Source organism: Macaca mulatta, chromosome 3 (genome assembly GCF_049350105.2).
Source record: "Macaca mulatta isolate MMU2019108-1 chromosome 3, T2T-MMU8v2.0, whole genome shotgun sequence".
Taxonomy (NCBI): Eukaryota; Metazoa; Chordata; class Mammalia; order Primates; family Cercopithecidae; genus Macaca; species Macaca mulatta.
Genome location: NC_133408.1, coordinates 59,220,785 through 59,241,518, shown reverse-complemented (window position 1 = coordinate 59,241,518; position 20,734 = coordinate 59,220,785). Strand labels below are relative to the sequence as shown.

The following is a 20,734-nucleotide window of genomic DNA, read 5'->3' as shown; positions in this document are numbered from 1 at the left end:
AGTATGAGACCTGCATGAACAACATAGCAAGATCCCATCTCTATAAAAAATTAAAAACCAGTTATGGTAATGTGCACCTGTAGTCCCAGCAACTCGGGAGGCTGAGATAGCTAGATCGCTAGAACCCAGGAGTTTGAGACTGCAGGCTGGGCAACAGAGTGAGAACCTGTCAGAAAGAGGGAGGGAGAGAGAGAGACAGAGAGAGAGAAGAGAGAGAAAAGTACAAAGAAGCAAGTAACAAATCATGAAATTTTCAACCACCAAGAAATAACTCTTAACGTTAGGTGATATGGCCAGGTGCAAAATAGCTCATGCCTGTAGTTTTAGCACTTTGGGAAGCCGAGGCAGGCAGAGCACTTGAATTCGGGAGTTCAAGATCAACCTGGCCAACATGGTGAAACCCATCTCTACTAAAAATACAAAAATTAGCCGGGTGTGTTGATGCCTGTAATCTTAACTACCTAAGAGATGAGGCATGAGAATCGCTTGAGCCTGGGAGGCAGAGGTTGCAGTGAGTGACCCAAGATCGCACCATTCCACTCTAGCCTGGGCAACAAAGAGAGACTCTGTCTCAAAACAAAAACAAAAGCAAAGGTGATAATTAACGCATACCTCTTTTTGTGCAAATAGGTAGCTAGATAAGTAGATAGATTAATGGACTGAAAATAACTCACACCTGTAATCCTCAGCATTTTGGGAGGCTGAGGCAGGCAGATCACAAGGTCCAGAGATTGAGACAATTTGGGCCAACATGGTGAAACGCTGTCTCTACTAAAAATACAAAAATACAAAAACTCCACCCTGGCGACAGAGTGAGACTCCTTCTCAAAAAAAATAAATTTACGCATTTTATATTGTGTTTTAGTTTATATATATATATAACTTTTATTTTGCTTGCTACAACAGAAGCTGAAGAACCTAAAGTAAGGTGGGAGAATTTCTGAACTTCAGATAAATGCCTATGTAAAAGTGATATATTTTTATTCAACATTCATTAAAATTATTTTAAAAATAATAAAAGTATTATGAGTCTTTTCAATCTGCAGTTTGTGTTTTTACCCACAACTGCTGTATTTTTGGATTTGGTGCATGTTTGATAGTTTCTGTTTAATATGTTTATACTTGGATGACTGTTTTTTTTTTTTTTTTTTTTGACAGAGTCTTGCCCTGTTGCCCAGGCTGGAGTGCAGTGGTGCGATCTCAGCTCACTGCAACCCCTCCCCCTCTCCATCCCTCCCTTCCTTCCTTCCTTCCTTCCTTCCTTCCTTCTTTCCTTCCTTCCTTCCTTCCTTTCTTCCTTCCTTCCCTCACTCCCCCCACCCTCCCTTCCTCCTTCCTCCATTCCTGTGTTTCTTCTTTCTTTCAAGACAGGGCCTTGCTCTATCACCCAGGCTCTAGAACACAGTGGTATTATCATACCTCACTGCAGCCTCAAACTCCTGGGCTCAAAGGATCTTCCTGCCTCAGCCTCCCGAGTAGCTGGGACTACAGGCGTGCACCACCACACCTGGCTAATTTTTGTTACATTTGTAAAGATGAGGTCTTACTATGTTGCCTAGGATTGTCTCAAACTCCTGGCCTCAAGCTGTCCTCCCACCTCAGCCTCTGAAAGCACTGGGATTATAGGCATGAGCCACTGTGCCCAGCCCTGTTTCATTTTTTTAGGTTGTCTAACTCAGGGTCACCCATCAACAACCCAGTGTTAGACTACTGTCTCTAATTTCCATAATTATTTTCTTCAGTTGCTTTATCGTAGTTCTTTTATCCTCTGATTCACTTTGATGATTATATCAAGCATTTTCTATGTGTTGAACTTTTTTTTTTTTTTTTTTTTTGAGACAGAGTCTCACTCTGTCACCCAGGCTGGAATGCAGTGGTGTAATCTCAGCTCACTGCAACCTCTGCCTCCCAAGTTCAAGCGATTCTCCTGCCTCAGCCTCCTGAAGTAACTGGGATTACAGGTGAATACCACCATGCCTGGCAAATTTTTGTATTTTTAGTAGAGACTGGGGTTTAACCACATTTGCCAGGCTGGTCTCAAACTCCTGACTTCAGGTGATTCGCCCACCACAGCCTACCAAGGTGCTGGGATTACAGATTATAGGCGTGAGCCGCTGTGCCCAGCCGCCACATTTTCTTTATTCTTTTTTCCAGTGATGGAAGGAAACATACATTGATTCCATCTCTTCACTGTTATGAATAGTTGTCTGCAAATTGTTTTTATACTTGTCAAGAGATAGAATCTGGTTTCGGGCCGGGTGCGGTGGCTCATGCCTGTAATCCCAGCACTTTGGGAGGCTGAGGTGGGTGGATCACGAGGTCAGGAGATTGAGACCATCCTGGCCAACATGGTGAAATCCCGTCTCTACTAAACATACAAAAGTTAGCTGGCCGTGGTGGCTTGTGCCTGTAGTCCCAGCTACTCAGGAGGCTGAGGCAGCAGAATCACTTGAACCCGGGTGGTGGAGGTTGCAGTGAGCTGAGATTGGGCCACTGCACTCCAGCCTAGGTGACACAGCAAGACTCTGTCTCAAAAAAAAAAAAAAATCTAGTTTATCTTCCCTTGAATGTGAATTTAGTCCCCTGCTTCTATAAGCAGAATACAGTGGAAGTGGTGCTCATGATCTGCCAAAGTTAGGTCATAAAAGATGACACTGTTTCCACTTGGCTCTCCTTCCTGGGATGGGTGCACTTAGAACCCTTCCACCATTTTGTGAGAAAGCCCAGGCCATGTACAGAGGTGATGTGTGGGTGTTCCACCGGATAGCCCCAGCTGAGGCCCTAGCTAAGAGCCCAAATTAACCAGGAGATATTTGAGCAAGGAAACCTTTGAGACTATTCCAACTGCATACTGTTTGAAGGCAACCACGTAAGACATACAGAGGCAGAACTGCCTAGGTGAGTCTAGTCAGCCTCCAATATTGTGAGAAGACAAATAAGCATCGTTGCAACTTTATACCATTAAGCTTGAGGTGGTTTCTTACACAGCAATAGATAGCCGATACACAAAGTGATCTTCCAATATGAATATTATGTCACTTCTCCACTTGACGGCATTTAATGATTTAGAATTGAGTGTAAAAGTCAAAACCCAATCCTGAATCCATCTGACAGGGGATTAATAACTAGAGTACAAAAGGAGCTCAGGTGGAAAAAAAAAATGGGAAAAAATATAATAATCTGATGTTAAAATGGGCAAAAGATCAGAATAGATATTCCTCAAAAGAAGACATACAAATGGCAAATGGCTATATAAAAAGGTGCTCAACATCATTGATCATCAGAGAAACGCAAATCAAAACTACAAAGAGCTATCATCCTACCCCAGTTAAAATGGCTTATATCCAAAAGACAGGCAATACCAAATGCTATTGAGGATGTAGGGAAAAGGGAGCCCTGGTACCCTCTTGATGGGAATGTAAATTAGTACAACCACTATGGAGAACAGTTTGGAGGGTCCTCAAAAAACTAAAAATAGAGCTACTTTATGATCCAGTAATCTTACTGCTGGATATATACCCAAAAGAAAGAAAATCAGTATATTGAAGAAATATCTGCATTTCTTTATTTATTGCAACACTATTCACAATAGCCAAGATTTGGAATCTATTTAAGTGTCCATCAACAGGTGAATGGATAGAAAAAATGTGGTATATATACACAGTGGAATATTATTCAGCCATGAGAAAGAATAGAATCCTGTTATTTGCAACAACATAGGTATAACTGGAGATCATTATGTTAACTAAAATAAACCAGACACAGAAAGACAAATTTTGCATATTCTCAGTCATTTGTGGGTGCTAAGAATTAAAACAATTGAACTCATGAAGATAGAGAGTAGAATGATGGTTACCAGAGGCTGGGAAGGGTAGTGGGCTGGAGGGGGTGCACAGCAATGATTAATGGGTACAAAACTACAGTTAGAATGAATAAGATGCAGTAGTTGATAGTACAACAGCACGACTATAGTAAACAATAATTTATTGTATATTTATTTATTTATTTATTTATTTTTTATTTTTTTTTTTTTTGAGACGGAGTCTCGCTCTGCCGCCCAGGCTGGAGTGCAGTGGCCGGATCTCAGCTCACTGCAAGCTCCACCTCCCGGGTTCACGCCATTCTCCTGCCTCAGCCGCCCAAGTAGCTGGGACTACAGGCGCCCGCCACCTCGCCCCCTAGTTTTTTGTATTTTTTAGTAGAGACGGGGTTTCACTGTGTTAGCCAGGATGGTCTCGATCTCCTGACCTCGTGATCCGCCCGTCTCGGCCTCCCAAAGTGCTGGGATTACAGGCTTGAGCCACCGCGCCCGGCCAATTTATTGTATATTTAAAAATAGCTAAAAGAGGCCAGGCGTGGTGGCCTGTAATCCCAGCACTTTGGGAGGCCGAGGGGGGCTGATCACCTGAGGTCAGGAGTTCAAGACCAGCCTGACCAACATGGAGAAACCCCATCTCTACTAAAAATACAAAAACTAGCAGGGCGTGGTGGCGCACGCCTGTAGTCCCAGCTACTCGGGAGGCTGAGGCAAGGGAATTGCTTGAACCCAGTGGGCAGAGGTTGCAGTGAGCCAAGATTGCACTCCAGCCCGGGTAACAGAGCTGAACTTTGTCTCAAAAAAAAAAAAAAAAAAAGGGAAGAAAAGAAAAAAATACCATAATTGGATTGTTTGTAAAACAAAGAAAGGACAAATGCTTGAGGTGACGGGCATCCCATTCACCCTGATGTGATGATTACACATTACGTGCCTGTGTCAAAACATCTCGTGCACCGCATGCATATATACACGTACTATGCACTCACAAAAATTAGAAGTAAAGCATTTTTTTTTTTTTTTTTTTTGAGACGGAGTCTCGCTCTGCCGCCCAGGCTGGAGCGCAGTGGCCGGATCTCGGCTCACTGCAAGCTCCGCCCCCCGGGTTCCCGCCATTCTCCTGCCTCAGCCTCCCCAGTAGCTGGGACTACAGGCGCCGCCACCTCGCCCGGCTAGTTTTTTGTATTTTTTAGTAGAGATGGGGTTTCACCATGTTAGCCAGGATGGTCTCGATCTCCCGACCTCGTGATCCGCCCGTCTCGGCCTCCCAAAGTGCTGGGATTACAGCCTTGAGCCACCGCGCCCGGCCAGTAAAGCATTTTTTAAACCCACAATCTTGGCCAGATGTGGTGGCCCACACCTGTAATTCCAGTGCTTTTTTAGGCCAGGATAGGAGGATCACTTGAGTCCAGGAGTTTGAGACCCACCTAGGCAACATAGCAAGACTGTCATCTCTAATGACAATAAAAAAAATTAGCCAGGCATGGTGGGGCTCATGCCTATAGTCCCAGCTACTTGGAAGGCTGAGATGACAGGATCCATTGAACCTGGGAGGTTGAGCCTGCAGTGGGCTATGATTGTCCCACTGCACTCCAGCCTGGGTGACAGAGCAAGACCATGTCTCTTAAACAAACCAATCCTAGCATGATCTGACCCTGCCTGCCACCCTCTATTCTTTTCCTCTTGCTTATTGTGCAGCAGGCATCTGGGCTTCTTTTCTGCTCCTGTAAATGCCAAGTGGTTTCCTTCTTCAGGACCTTTGCACACGCTCTCCCCTGCTGGAAATGGACTTCCCATACCTCCTGCTGTAGCTGGATTTTTCTCACGTTTCGTACCTCAGCTCACACATCATCTCTGCAAAGAAATCCTCCCTCATCCTGTGAAGAGGGAATCATCCTCCATTTCATTGCCTCATGCTGCCTGGTTCTCTCAAAGCAGATATCACACTCAGAAATCAGCTTGTTATGTATTGAATTGCTTGTCTGTATGTCCTCCTCCCAAACTCACACCAAATCAGAACAGAGGCTGCCTATGGCAGGAGTCCCATCCCATCAGAACCTAATATAGTACTTGGCGCATGGTGGGTGTCAGGCCTCTGAGCCCAAGCCAAGCCATCGCATCCCCTGTGACTTGCACGTCCACATCCCCTGTAACTTGCAGATATACGCCCAGATGGCCTGAAGTAACTGAAGAATCACAAAAGAAGTGCAAATGCCCTGCCCCACCTTAACTGATGACATTCCACCACAAAAGAAGTGAAAATGGCCGGTCCTTGCCTTAAGCGGTGACATTATCTTATGAAATTCCTTTTCCTGGCTCAAAAAGCTCCCCCACTGAGCACCTTGTGACCCCCACTCCTGCCCACCAGAGAACAACCCCCTTTTGACTGTAATTTTCCTTTACCTACCCAAATCCTATAAAACGGCCCCACCCTTATCTCCATTTGCTGACTATTTTCGGACTCAGCCTTCCTGCCCCCAGGTGATTAAAAAGCTTTATTGCTCACACAAAGCCTGTTTGGTGGGCTCTTCACACAGACGCGCATGACATTTTGGTGCAGTGACTTGGATCAGGGCACTTCCCTTGGGAGATCAGTCCCTCGTCCTCCTGCTCTTTGCTCCATGAGAAAGATCCACCCACAACCTCTGGTCCTCAGACCAACCAGCCCAAGGAACATCTCACCAATTTTAAATCGGGTAAGCGGCCCCTTTTTTACTCTCTTCTCCAACCTCTCTCACTATCCTTCAACCTCTTTCTCCTTTCAATCTTGGCGTCACCCTTCAATCTCTCCCTTCTCTTAATTTCAATTCCTTTCATTTTCTGGTAGAGACAAAGGAAACACGTTTAATCTGTGGACCCAAAACGCCAGCGCCGGTCACAGGCTGGGGAAGGCAGCCTTCCCTTGGTGTTTAATCATTGCAGGGACGCCTGCCTTGGTCCTTCACCCTTAGTGGCAAGCCCCGCTTTTCTGGGGGAGGGGCAAGCACCCCAACCCCCTTCTCTCCCTGTCTCTACCCCTTCTCTGCTTTTCTGGGGGAGGGGCTAGAACCCTGACCTCTTATTTTTGCGCCCCAACCTTTTTGCACCCCGACCTCTTATTTTTGTGCCCCAATCCCTTATTTCTGCACCCCGACCCCTTTCCCGCTTTTCTGGAAGGCAAGAACCCCTGAACTCCTTCTCTCTGTGTCTCTACTCTCTCTTTTCTCTGGGCTTGCCTCCTTCACTATGGGCAACCTTCCATCCTCCATTCCTCCTTCTTCTCCCTTAGCCTGTGTTCTCAAGAACTTAAAACCTCTTCAACTCACACCTGACCTAAAACCTAAATGCCTTATTTTCTTCTACAATGCCGCTTGACCCCAATACAAACTCGACAGTAGTTCCAAATAGCCAGAAAATGGCACTTTCGATTTTTCCATCCTACAAGATCTAAATAATTCTTGTTGTAAAATGGGCAAATGATCTGAGGTGCCTGACGTCCAGGCATTCTTTTACACATCAGTCCTTCCCTAGTCTCTGTTCCCAATGCAACTCGTCCCAAATCTTCCTTTTTTCCCTCTTGTCTGTCCCTTCAGTCCCAACCCCAAGTGTCGCTGAGTCTTTCTAATCTTCCTTTTCTACAGATCCATCTGACCTCTCCCCTCCTTGCCAGACCAAGCTAGGTCCCAATGTTTCCTCAGTCTCCCACCCTGTAATCCTTTATTACCTCACCTCCTCACATCCTGTCTGGCTTACAGTTTCATTCCTCGACTAGCCCTCCCCAACCTGCCCAGAAATTTCCTCTTAAAAAAGTGGATAGAGCTAAAGGCATAGTCAAGGTTAATGCTCCTTTTTCTTTATCCGACCCCTCCTAAATCAGTTAGCATTTAGGCTCTTTGTCATCAAATATAAAAAACTTAACCCAGTTCATGGCCCATTTAGCAGCAACCCTGAGGCGCTTTTCAGCCCTAGACCCTGAAAGGTCAGAAGGCCGACTTATTCTCAATATGCATTTTATTTTATTACCCAATCTGCTCCTGACATTAAATAAAGCTCCAAAAATTAAATTCCGGCCCTCAAACCACACAACAGGACTTAATGAACGTCACCTTCAAGGTGTACAATAATAGAGTAGAGGCAGCCAAGTAGCAACTTATTTCTGAGTTGCAATTCCTTGCCTCCGCTGTGAGACAAACCCCAGCCACATCTCCAGCACACAACTCCAAATGCCTGAACTGCAGCTGCCAGGGGTTCCTCCAGAACCTCCTTCCCCAGGAGCTTGCTACAAGTGCAGGAAATCTGGCCACTGGGCCAAGGAATGTCCACAGCCCAGGATTCCTCCTAAGCCATGTCCCATCTGTGCGGGACTCCACTGGAAATCGGACTGTCCAACTCACCCAGCAGCCACTCCCAGAGTCCCTGGAGCTCTGGCCCAGGGCTCTCTGACTGACTCCTTCCCAGATCTTCTCGGCTTAGCAGCTGAAGACTGACGCTGCCCCATTGCCTTGGAAGCCTCCTGGACCGTCACAGACACTTTGGGTAACTCTTAAGTGGAGGATAAGTCCATCCCCTTCTTAATCAATATGGAGGCTACTCACTCCACATTACCGTCTTTTCAAGGGCCTGTTTCCCTTGCCTCCATAACTGTTGTGGGTATTGACAGCCAGGCTTCTAAACCTCTTAAAACTCCCCACTCTGGTGCCAACTTGGACAACATTTTTTTATGCACTCCTTTTTAATTATCCCCACCTGTCCAGTTCCCTTATTAGGTCAAGACATTTTAACTAAATTATCTGCTTCCCTGACTATTCCTAGGCTACAGCGATACCTCATTGCTGCCTCTTCCCCCAGTTCAAAGCCTCCTTTACATCCTTCCCCTTGTCCCCCAACCTTAACCCACAAGCATAGGATACCTCTCCTTGGTGACTGATCAGTCACCCCTTACCATCTCATTAAAACCTAATCACCCTTACCCCACTCAACGCCAATATCCCATCCCGCAGCACACTTTAAAAGGATTAAAGACTGTAATCACTCGCCTGCTGCAGCATGGCCTTTTAAAGCCTGTAAATGCCCCTTACAATTCCCCCATTTCACCTGTCCTAAAACCAGACAAGGCTTACAGGTGAGTTCAGGATCTGCACCTTATCAACCAAATTGTCTATCCACCCTGTGGTGCCCAACCCATGTACTCTCCTATCCTCAATACCTCCCTCCACAACCCAGTATTCTGTTCTGGATCTCAAACATACTTTCTTCACTATTCCTTTACGCCCTTCATCCCAGCCTCTCTTCACTTTCACTTGGACTGACCCTGACACCCATCAGGCTCAGCAAATTACCTAGGCTGTACTGCCGCAAGGCTTCACAGACAGCCCCCATTACTTCAGTCAAGCCCAAATTTCTTCCTCATCTGTTACCTATCTCCGCATAATTCTCATAAATACACACTTACTCTCCCTGCTGATCATGTCTGGCTAATCTCCCAAACCCCAATCCCTTCTATAAAACAACTCCTTTCCTTCCTAGACATGGTTAGTGCAGACAGAATTCTTTTTCTTTTCTTTTTTTTTTTTTTTTTTGAGATGGAGTCTCGCTCTGTCGCCCAGGCTGGAGTGCAGTGGCGCGATCTGGGCTCACTGCAAGCTCCACCTCCCGGGTTTACGCCATTCTCCTGCCTCAGCCTCCCGAGTAGCTGGGACTGGCTAGTTTTTTGTATTTTTTAGTAGAGACGGGGTTTCACCGTGTTAGCCAGGATGGTCTTGATCTCCTGACCTCGTGATCCACCCATCTCGGCCTCCCAAAGTGCTGGGATTACAGGCTTGAGCCACTGCACCCGGCCCAGAATTCTTACACAAGAGCCGGGACCATGTCCTGCAGCCTTTCTGTCCAAACAACTTAACCTTACTGTTTTAGCCTAGCCCTCATGTCTGCGTGCAGTGGCTGCCACTGCTTTAATACTGGTAGAGGCCCTAAAAATCACAAACTATGCTCAACTCTCTACAGTTCTCATAACTTGCAAAATCTATTTTCTTCCCCCAACCATGGCTCAGGACAACACTTAAGCTGATAAAGTAACTAAAAAGCAACCATCAAAAGGCATCAGATCCCATCGCTCAGGACAATGCTTATGCTGATAAGTTAGCTAAAAAAGCAGCTAGCATTCCAACTTCTATCCCTCATGGAAGTTTTCCCCCTTCACGTAGGTCACTCCCACCTACTCCCCCACTGAAACTTCCACCTATCAATCTCTTCCCACTCAAGGCAAACGGTTCTTAGACCAAGGAAAATATCTCCTTCCAGCCTCACAGGCCCATTCTATTCTGTCATCATTTCATAACCTCTTCCATGTAGGTTACAAGCTGCTAACTCCTCTCTTAGAACCTCTCATTTCCTTTCCATCATGGAAATCTATCCTAAAGGAGATCACTTCTCAGTGTTCCATCTGCTATTCTACTACCCCTCAGGGATTGTGCAGGCCCCCTCCCTTTCCTACACATCAAGCTCAGGGATTTGCCCCCGCCCAGGACTGGCAAATTGACTTTACTCACATGCCCCGAGTCAGAAAACTAAAATTTCTCTTAGTCTAGGTAGACGCTTTCACTGGATGGGTAGAGGCCTTTCCCACAGGCTCTGTGAAGGCCACCACGGTCATTTCTTCCCTTCTGTCAGACATAATTCCTCGGTTTGTCCTTCCCACCTCTATACAGTCTGATAACAGACCAGCCTTTTACTAGTCAAATCACCCAAGCAGTTTCTCAGTCTCTTGGTATTCAGTGAAACCTTCATATCCTTTACTGTCCTCAATCTTCAGGAAAGGCAGAATGGACTAATGGTCTTTTAAAAACACACCTCACCAAGCTCAGTCACCAACTTAAAAAGGACTAGACAATACCTTTACCACTTTCCCTTCTCAGAATTCAGGCCTGTCCTCAGAATGCTACAGGTTCCAGCCCATTTGAGCTCCTGTGTGGACACTTTTTATTATGTCCCAGTCTCATTCCAGACACCAGACCAACTTAGACTGCACCCCCAAAAATTTGTCATCCCTACTATCTTGTGTCTAGTCATACTCCTATTCACCGTTCTCAGCTACTCATAAATGCCCTGCTCATGTTTACACTGCTGGTTTACACTGTTTCTCCAAGCCATCACAGCTAATATCTCCTGGTGCTATCCCAAACCGCCACTCTAAATTCCCTCTTAAAGTAAATAATCTTTGCTAGCAAGGCTATGCTGAGCCTCCTTAAGCACTCTCTAATAGATGTCCTAGGTCCTCCCAGTTCTTAGCCCTTTAATACCTGTTTTCTCTCCTTCTCTTATTCAGACCTTATCCAGGCCATCACCAATCATTCTATACGACACATGTTTCTTCTAACAACCCCACAATATCACCCCTTACCACAAGATCTCCCTTCAGCTTAATCTCTCCCACTCTAGGTTCCCACGCCGCCCCAATCCTGCTTGAAGCAGCCCTGAGAAATATCGCCCATTCTCTCTCCATACCACCCCCGGAAAATTTTCACCACCGCAACACTTCACACTATTTTGTTTTATTTTTCTTTTTTTCTTTTTTTTTTTTTTTTTGAGACGGAGTCTCGCTCTGTCACCCAGGCTGGAGTGCAGTGGCCAGATCTCAGCTCACTGCAAGGTCCGCCTCCCGGGTTTACGCCATTCTCCTGCCTCAGCCTCCCGAGTAGCTGGGACTACAGGCGCCCACCACCGCGCCCGGCTAGTTTTTTGTATTTTTTAGTGGAGACCGGGTTTCACCATGTTAGCCCATGTTGGGATGGTCTCAATCTCCTGACCTCGTGATCCGCCCGTCTCGGCCTCCCAAAGTGCTGGGATTACAGGCTTGAGCCACCGCGCCCGGCCTATTTTTCTTATTAATATAAGAAGGCAGGAATGTCAGGCCTCTGAGCCCAAGTCAAGCCATCGCATCCCCTGTGATTTGCCACCTTTACATGGATATCCTACTTAACATTGACATTTTCTATTTGATGGTGTTTTGTTTTGTTTTGTTTTGAGACAGAGTCTTGCTTAGTCGCCCAGGCTGGAGTGCAATGGCGTGATCTCGGCTCACTGCAAGCTCCGCCTCCCCGGTTCACGCCATTCTCCTGCCTCAGCCTCCCAAGTAGCTGGGACTACAGGCGCCCGCCGCCTCGCCCGGCTAATTTTTTGCATTTTTAGTAGAGATGGGGTTTCACCGTGTTAGCCAGGATGGTCTCGATCTCCTGACCTCGTGATCCGCCCGCCTCAGCCTCCCAAAGTGCTGGGATTACAGGCGTGAGCCACCGCGCCCGGCCTGATGGTATTTTTATAGTAGGAAATTGAAACTGAGCTAATTAAAAAAGAATAAGACTGGGCATGGTGATTCATGCCTGTAATCCCAGCACTTTGGGAGGCTGAAGGGGGAGGATCACTTGAGGGTAGCAGTTTCAGACCACCGTGGGCAACATACAGAGACCCCTGTCTCTGTAAAAATAACTTTTTTTTTTTTTTTTTTTTTGAGACAGAATTTCACTCTTGTTGCCCAGGCTGGAGTGCAGTGGCATGATCTCAGTTTACCAACCTCTGCCTTCCGGATTCAAGCTATTCTTCTCTCTCAGCCTCCCGAGTAGCTGGGATTACAGGCATCCACCACTACACCTGGCTAATTTTGTATTTTTAGTAAAGATGGGGTTTCTGCATGTTGGTCAGGCTGGTCTGGAACTCCCGACCTTGTGTGGTCCACCTGCCTTGGTCTCCCAAAGTGCTGGGATTACAGGTGTAAGCCACCTCGCCCGGCCAAAAATAACTTTTAAAAAATAAACCAGGTGTGCCAGGCGCAGTGGCCACCTCCAGAGGCTGAGGTGGGAGGATCACTTGAGCCCAGGAGATAGAGGCTGCAGTGAGCCATGATTGCCCCACCTCACTCCATCCTGAGCAACAGAGCTAGACCTTACCTCTAAAAACAAAAAACAAAACAAAACAATAAAAGGCCGGGTGTGGTAGCTCACACCTGTAATCCCAACACTTTGGAAAGCTGAGGCAGGTAGATTACCTGAGGTCAGGAGTTCGAGACCAGCCTGGCCAACATGGTGAAACCCTGTCTCTACTAAAAAATGCAAAAATTAGCTGGGCATGGTGGCAGGCACCTGTAATCCCAGCTACAGGAGGCTGAGGCACGAGAATTGCTTGAACCCGGGAGGCAGAGGTTGCAGTGAGCAGAGATCACACCACTGCACTCCAGCCTGGGCAACAGAGCGAGACTCCATCTCAAAGAAAAACAAAACAAAAACACTAAAAAGAACATTCCGGCTGCTTGTCAAGAGACTGGACATGGAGGGGCAATAGTGGGAGCAGAACACCTGGTGAGGAGCTGCCACATCAACATCTTTTGATCACACCAGGCCAGGTTTTGAGTGAGGCCTCTGCAAGAATGTGGCCCAGCCTCAGATGCCTTAATTCTGACACTCAGTGCCGCTGGAGTCCCTGTGAGGTCACAGTATGGAGGTTTCTTGGGAAAGTGTTGGCTCTAAAATCAACATCTTGGTTCATTCCTTTGATGCTGGAGACAATGACCTGTCTCTCCTCATTTGGCTGCTCAAGACTGTTACAGAGTGGAGTATGTCTTAGTCTAGGAGCTTGGGCTGCTGTGGAGTTTGCACAAACACAAATAATCATCACGGGCTCTCAGGCCACGTGTCTTGGTTATGACCCAAAACAGCCCTTCAGCAGTGGACGTCTACATAGTGGAAGTTCCCAAACACCTCTTTTTAAAAAAAAAAAAAATAGAGAGACAAGGTCTTACTATGTTGTCTAGGCTGGTCTCAAATTCCTGACCTCAAGAGATCCTCCTGCCTCAGCCTCCCAAAGTTCTGGGATTACAGGTGTGAGCCACTGAGTCTGGCCCTTTTTTGTTGTTATTGCTGTTTTTAGACAGGGTCTTGCTCTGTCACGCAGGCTGGAGTGCAGTGGCATGATTACAGCTTACTGCAGCGTCAAATTCCTGGGCTCAAGTGATCCTCCTGCCTCAGCCTCCTGAGAAGCTGGGACCACAGGCATGCAACCACACCCAGTTAAGTAAAAAAAAAAAAGAGATAATTTTTTTTTTTTTTTTTTTTTTTTGTCTGGAGACAAGGTCTCACTATACTGACCAGGCTGATCTTGAACTCCTAGTCTAAAGCCATCCTGCCTCCACCTTCCACCTGGAACACCCCTTTTCCCCAGTTTGAAAATAAAATCCATACTTTGAGAAGGAGGAATAAATGGAGAAGACGGGAAGCCAAGAAGCCAACCAGGCTTGCCTGGATAAACTAAATCCCTTACATTGGTTTTACTTCAGTGATGCAGCTAATTAAGGGTTGTTGATTTTTTGAAGTTCCTACTTGGCAAGTGAACAGTTTCTTACTCAGTAAATATGAACATCAAGTGTCTATTCTGTGATTGAATGAAGCAAATATTTTACACATGGGAAACCATTGTTAAATGATTGCATTATAGAAAGCAGTGAATGGGATGGGGGCAAGGCAGGGGCAGATGTCACCGTGCCTGTGTCCCTGTGCTCCCCACCCACCTCCTCTGTCCCTGCTCCCCATGATGTTTGTCAAGGGGCACAGTGCACTGAAGGAGGGGTTACCAGGTGGCATATCCAGAAGACATCATTCTCAGCTTCTTGGCTTCATGGAATCCATTTACTTTGATCTAATTTCTTTACTCATAAAATTCATTAAACATTCACATCAGCAGCTTCTGAATATCTAAACCAATTGTTAAACATAGGGATGTTACTGGATTCTTAAAACAAGCTGGAGGCCGGCCGGGCACAGTGGCTCATACCTGTCATCCTAACACTTTGGGAGGCTGAGGGTGGATCACCTGAGGTCAACAGTCCGAGACCAGCCTGACCAACATGGCGAAACCCCGTCTTTCCAGAAAAAAAAAAATTAGCTGGGCATGGTGGCAGGCCCGTAATCCCAGATACTTGGGAGGCTGAGGCAGGAAGATCGCTGGAACCCTGGGGTCAGAGGTTGCAGTGAGCCGAGATTGCACCACTGTACTCCAGCCTAGGTGACAAAATGAGAAGCAAAACAAGTTAGAGAAGGTTTTTTTTAGCTTCATATTGAAATTGTGAAGACAGGCAGTGAGAGTGAGCGAGTTGTCCAAATTCAGGCAGCAAGCTGGAGAGCATGTGATTCCTGGCCTTTTACAGCCGGAGTGTGTGGGCCAGCTGTGTGGGGGTATGCACTCCCCCTCCGTCTGCCGGCACTACCATGTACCATGTCTGGCCTCGTCACCTGGAGACCTGGGAGTCTTCTTTGGTTTCCCTGACTTTTGTCACTGCTTACTTGCAAGTCCTGTTTGTTGTGTCCCTCCCAGCCTTTCCCGTCTTCCTCCTTTTTATCTTGGTCATTATCTCAACCCAGCTAGAATCATATCTGGCCCAGATTACTGCAATAGTTCCTAGTTGGAGTCCTTTAAACTCTCTTTTGTAAACAAAGATGACTGAACAGGTGGCTCATGCCTGTAATCCAAGCACTTTGGGAGGCTGAGGCAGGAGGATCACTTGAGGCCAAGAGTTCAAGACCAGCCTAGGCATCAGAGTGAGACCCCCATCACTACAAAAAATATTTTTAATTAGCTGGGTGAAGGAAATAATGTATACAGTGATCCATTTCCAAGACAAAGTGCCTTAAATCAGATTAGGTCAGCAAACTATAGAAGAAACAGGATATACATGGCTGGGTGCGGTGGCTCATGCCTGTAATCCCAGCACTTTGGGAGGCTGAGGTGGGTGGATCACAAGGTCAGGAGATCGAGACCATCCTGGCTAACACGGTGAAACCCCATCTCTACTAAAAATACAAAAAAATTAGCCGGGCATGGTGGCGAGCGCATGTAGTCCAAACTACTCGGGAGGCTGAGGCAGGAGAATGGCATGAACCCAGGAGGAGGAGCTTGCAGTGAGCCGAGATCGCACGACTGCATCCCAGCCTGGGTGACAGAGCAAGACTCCTCAAAAAAAAAAAAAAGAAAAAACACCTAAAGCCCCTATTCAACAACCAATAGGCGACGTGCAAGAAGATTGTGACCCCATAGTACTCAGCCTATGTATGAGGAAACAGGGGAGGTACCTGCACACAAGAGGATAAATTGCTTGTTGAAACTGCTAGGTGTGTCTGATGATAGGCATCAGACACCCGATCCTGCAAGACCATTGTTAGAAGTCTCACCTTCGCTGTTCTCTGGGTGTCTGAGTCCATTCTTTGTGTTTGGACAGGTGAGTTTGTTTCTCACACTGGGCATGGTGGTGCATGCCTGTAATCTCAGCTACTCAAGAGGCTGAGGCAGGAGGATTGCTGGAGCCCAGGAATCTGAGGCAGCAGTGAGCTATGATTGTGCCATGGCACTATCTCTGCTCACTGCAACCTCTGCCTCTCAGGCTTAAGCGATCCTCCTGCCTCAGCCTCCCGAGTAGCTGGGATTACAGTCACCCACTGCCATACCCAACTAATTTTTGTATTTTTAGTAGAAATGGGATTTCACCATGTTGGCCAGGCTGGTTTCAAACTCCTAACCTCAAACGATCTGCCTGCCTCAGCCTCCCCAAGTGCTAGGATTATAGGCATGAAGCACCGCACTCGGCCTCAGAAAACTTTTTTTTTTTTTTTTTTGAGACAGAGCCTGGCTCTGTCACCAGACTGGAGTGCAATGACGCAATCTCAGCTCACACGGCAACCTCCGCCTCCTGTGGTCAAGCAATTCTACTGCCTCAGCCTCCCGAGTAGCTAGGATTGCAGGCACCTGCCACCACGCCCTGCTAATTTTTGTATTTTTAGTAGAGATGGGGTTTTGCCATGTTGGTCAGGCTGGTCTCGAACTCCTGGCCTCAGGTGATCCGCCCATCTAGGCCTCCCAAAGTGATGAAATTGCAGGCATGAGCCACCGTGCCCAGCCCTTCTTCCATTCTTGCTCAAATTTTCCTTTTCTTCTTCTGTGTCTTTCTGCCTCCTTTTTTTTTCTTTTTTTTTTTTTTCTTGATACCCTGGAAACCACAGGGAATACATATTAATCTTAATTCCAAGGGCAATCTTTAAAATTTTTTTTAGAGCCAGGGTTTTGCTCTATCACCCAGGCTGGAGTGCAGTGGTGAGATCTCGGCTCACTGCAAGTCTCTACTCAGTGAGTGAAAAATAAATGCTTTTTTTTTCCTGCCACCCCAGACTTTTGGGAAAGGAGCCTGGAGCGGTGCCCAAGCATCCCAGCCTTTGCCCTCAATTGCAAACAGAGTGAAGTGTCTCTTAGCTCAGAAGTTTGTGCTGCTCAAGAGTTTGCACAAATACAAAGTTGAGAAATACTCCTTGCTGAAAGGAGTGTAAAAGGCAAAGGACAAACCGGTTGTCCTCTGAAGTGGAAACATTTCTATCCTATGTTGGGTTATGATCTTGGAGAATGCAGGCAGGGGACGAGTTTTGCTGGGTTTTCAATGAGAGACCCCTTGTGGTAAGACAGGCTCTTCTCTCTCTACCTGGTGAGTCTCTTTGGTACCCAGTTCCCTCATGTTTAAACTTAGGGAGTGAAACCACATGTCCCCTAAGATCCTTTTCTCTTAGCTGTTCTGTGAGTTAATTAATGAGATTTGTTTTCCCATTAGCATACATCCAAAAAGGTACTCAGGGTAGGTTTTCCGGGTTTCCTGGAATCTTGTAATTGCTCCAAACAAAGTGGAAGTATTTGGAGAGAAGCCCTTCCTTGCTTCCTTTGTTTCCTTTTTAGAGACAAAATCTCTCCCTGTCACCCAGGCTGGAGAGCAGTGGTGCAATCCTGGCTCACTGCAACCTCCAGCTCCTGGCCTCAAGTGATCCTCCCATCCCAGCCTCTGGAGTAGCTGGGACAACAGGCTCACACCACCATGCCCAGCTAATTTTTAAAATTATTTTGTAGAGACAGGGTCTCACTATGTTGCCCAGGCTGGTCTCAAACTCCTGGCCTCAAGTGATCCTTCTGCCACAGCCTCCCAAAGTGCTGAGATTACAGGCATGAGACATTGTGCCTGGCCTTTCATTGCTTTTTAATCATCTTAATTATCTTCTTTTGAATATCTTTAGAACTGCAATGATTTTGTGTTTTAAGGCTAGAGTTGATTTCCATAAATAATCATTTTGAGCCAGGTCTTTGGAATAAAGTGAGTGGCCAGAGATGATGCCACAACTTTGGCAAAAACAGTTTCCCAGGGATCACGCCATGAACTCTAAAATGCTGTGTGCCGGTCACTGGGCCACAGTTCACTCTTCTTGCCAAATTCAGAATTGCAAATGAAAACTTTTTAAATTTTTATTTATTTATTTAATTTTTTTAGACAGAGTCTTGCCTGTCACACAGGCTGGAGTGCAGTGGTGTGATCTCAGCTCACTGCAACCTCCGCCTCCCGGGTACAAGCGATTCTTCTGCCTCAGCCTCCCACGTAGCTGGGATTACAGGCATGAACCACCATGTCCAGCTAATTTTTGTACTTTATGTATTTATTTATTTCTTTTTTGAGATGGAGTATTGCCCTGTCACCCCAGCTGGAGTGCGGTGGTGCAATCTCAGCTCACTGCAACCTCCACCTCCCAAGTTCAAGCGATTCTCCCTGCCTCTGATTCCTGAGTAGCTGGGATTACAAATGCCCACCACCACACCTGGCTAATTTTTGTTTTTTAGTAAAGACAAGGTTTCACCATGTTGGCCAGGCTGGTCTCAAATTCCTGATCTCAAGTGATCCACCCACCTTGACCTCCCAAAGTGCTGGGATTACAGTCATGAGCCACTGCACCCAGCCTAATTTTTGGATTTTTAGTAGATACGGAGTTTCACCATGTTGGTCAGGCTGGTCTCCAACTCCTGACCTCAAATGATCTGCCAGCCTCAGCCTCCCAAATTGCTGGGATTATACGCATGAGCCACTGCACCCGGTCGATTTTTTCTGATATCAAAGGAACCACCAGGGTCTTCCCTTTCTTTTGATTCATTTATTTCATTGGTTCTGAAATATTTTTTTAAATATGGAATGCTTCATGAATTTGTGTGTCATCCTTTCACAGGGACCATGCTCATCTTCTCCATGTCATGTCAATTTTAGTATGTGTGCTGCCGAAGTGAGCACTGGTTCTGGATTGATTGATTGATTTATTTTTGAGACAGGGTTTCAGTGTGTTTTCCAGGCTGGAATACTGTGGCATAATCATGACTCACTGCAACCTCCACTCCCCAGGGCTCAAGCAATCCTCCCACTTGTGCCTCCCAAAGTTTCGAGATTACAGGAATGAGCCACTGTGCCGAGCCTGGAATGTTTAACAGCTGACTTTGATGCCTGGTTTTGGTTGTACTAGACACTCCCACTACTTCTTTCTTTAAAAACTACTGGTTTCTTTAGCTCTTTAAAAAAATATTTGCTGTTTTATATGTCAAAATATGTGAGGCCACGTGTGGTGGCGCATGCCTATAATCCCAGCATTTGGGGAAGCCAAGGTGGGAGGATCTCTCGAGCCCAAGAGTTCAAAACCAGTCTGGGCAACATAGTGAGACCCCTGTCTCTACAAGAACTAAAAAATCAGCTGGGCATGATGGTGCATGCATGTGGTCCCAGCTCTTGGAAGGCTGAGGCAGGAAGATCGCTTGAGCCGAAGAGGGCAAGGCTTTAGTGAGCCATGATCATGCCACTGCACTCCAGCTTGGGTGACAGAGTGAAACCCTGTCTCAGAAAAAAAGAAAAAAGAAAAAAAGGTAGATTAATAATTGCAGAACCATTTTCTATGTTCCCGATTACTTTAAAAATTAGACCTAATCTTGGCCAGGCATGGTGGCTCACGCCTGTAATCCCAGCACTTTAGGAGACCGAAGCAGGTGGTCACTTGAGGTCAGAAGTTGGAGACCACTCTGGCCAATATGATGAAAGGCTGTCTCTACTAGAAATACAAAAATTAGCTGGCCATGGTGGCAGGCACCTGTAATCCCAGCTACTCAGGAGGCTGAGGCATGAGCCTCACTTAAAGCTGGAAGGCAGAGGCTGCAGTGAGCCGAGATCATGGCACTGCACTCCAGCCTGGGTGACAGAGTGAGACTCAGTCTCAAAAACAAAAAACAAAAAACGTTAGGCCTAGTCTGTATTTACAGTTTACTCTTTAGCTTTCATCAAAGCAGTTTTTGTTGTTTGTTTGTTTTTTCAGACGAAATCCTGCACTGTCACCCAGGCTGGGAGTGCAGTGGTGCAAACTTGGCTTACTGCAACCTCCACCTCCCAGGTTCAAGCAATTCTCCTGCCTCAGCCTCCCGAGTAGCTGGGATTACAGGCACCCCCCACCACACCCAGTTAATTTTTGTATTTTTAGTAGAGATGGGGTTTCACCATGTTAGCCAGGCTAATCTCGAACTCCTGACCTCAGGTGATCCACCCACTCAGCCTCCCAAAGTGCTGGGATTACAGGCATGAGCCACTGCACCCGGCCCATCAAAGCAGTTAACTAGCATTTAGAGAGTAGATGGCCAGGCATGGTGGCTCAGGCCTGTAATCCCATTTGTTTGAAAGGCTAAGGTGGGAGGATCACTCTAGGCCAAGAGTTTGAGACCTTAGCCTAAATGGCTAACATAACGAGAACCCCATCTCTACAAAAAAAAAAAAAAAAAAAATGCCGGGCATCGTGACTCAAATCTTTAGTCCTAACTGCTTCGGAGACTGAGGCAGAACTGCTGGAGCCCAAGAGTTTGAGGCTGCAGTGAGCTATGATCGTGCCACTGCACTCCAACCTGGATGATGGAGTAAGACCCTGCCTCAAAAATACATAAATCAAATCAAATAGACAATAGAATCTTCTGAGCTTTTCACCCTTTCCACAGGTTATAGGTGCCTGCAAGAAATAGTCAATGTTACAGGTAGACATTTTTCATTGCAGGATAACCAGGATACCATTCCTATCCATGCTA

The 20,734-nt window shown here is 46.5% G+C and overlaps 1 non-coding gene across 1 annotated transcript; it reads right to left on the bottom strand.

The window, feature by feature from the left end:
• Positions 1-18,810: 18,810 nt before the first annotated feature.
• LOC114677155 (U6 spliceosomal RNA) lies at positions 18,811-18,917 on the bottom strand. Its single transcript, XR_003728463.2, has one exon. It is a non-coding gene; the product is annotated as a U6 spliceosomal RNA (small nuclear RNA).
• Positions 18,918-20,734: the final 1,817 nt, after the last annotated feature.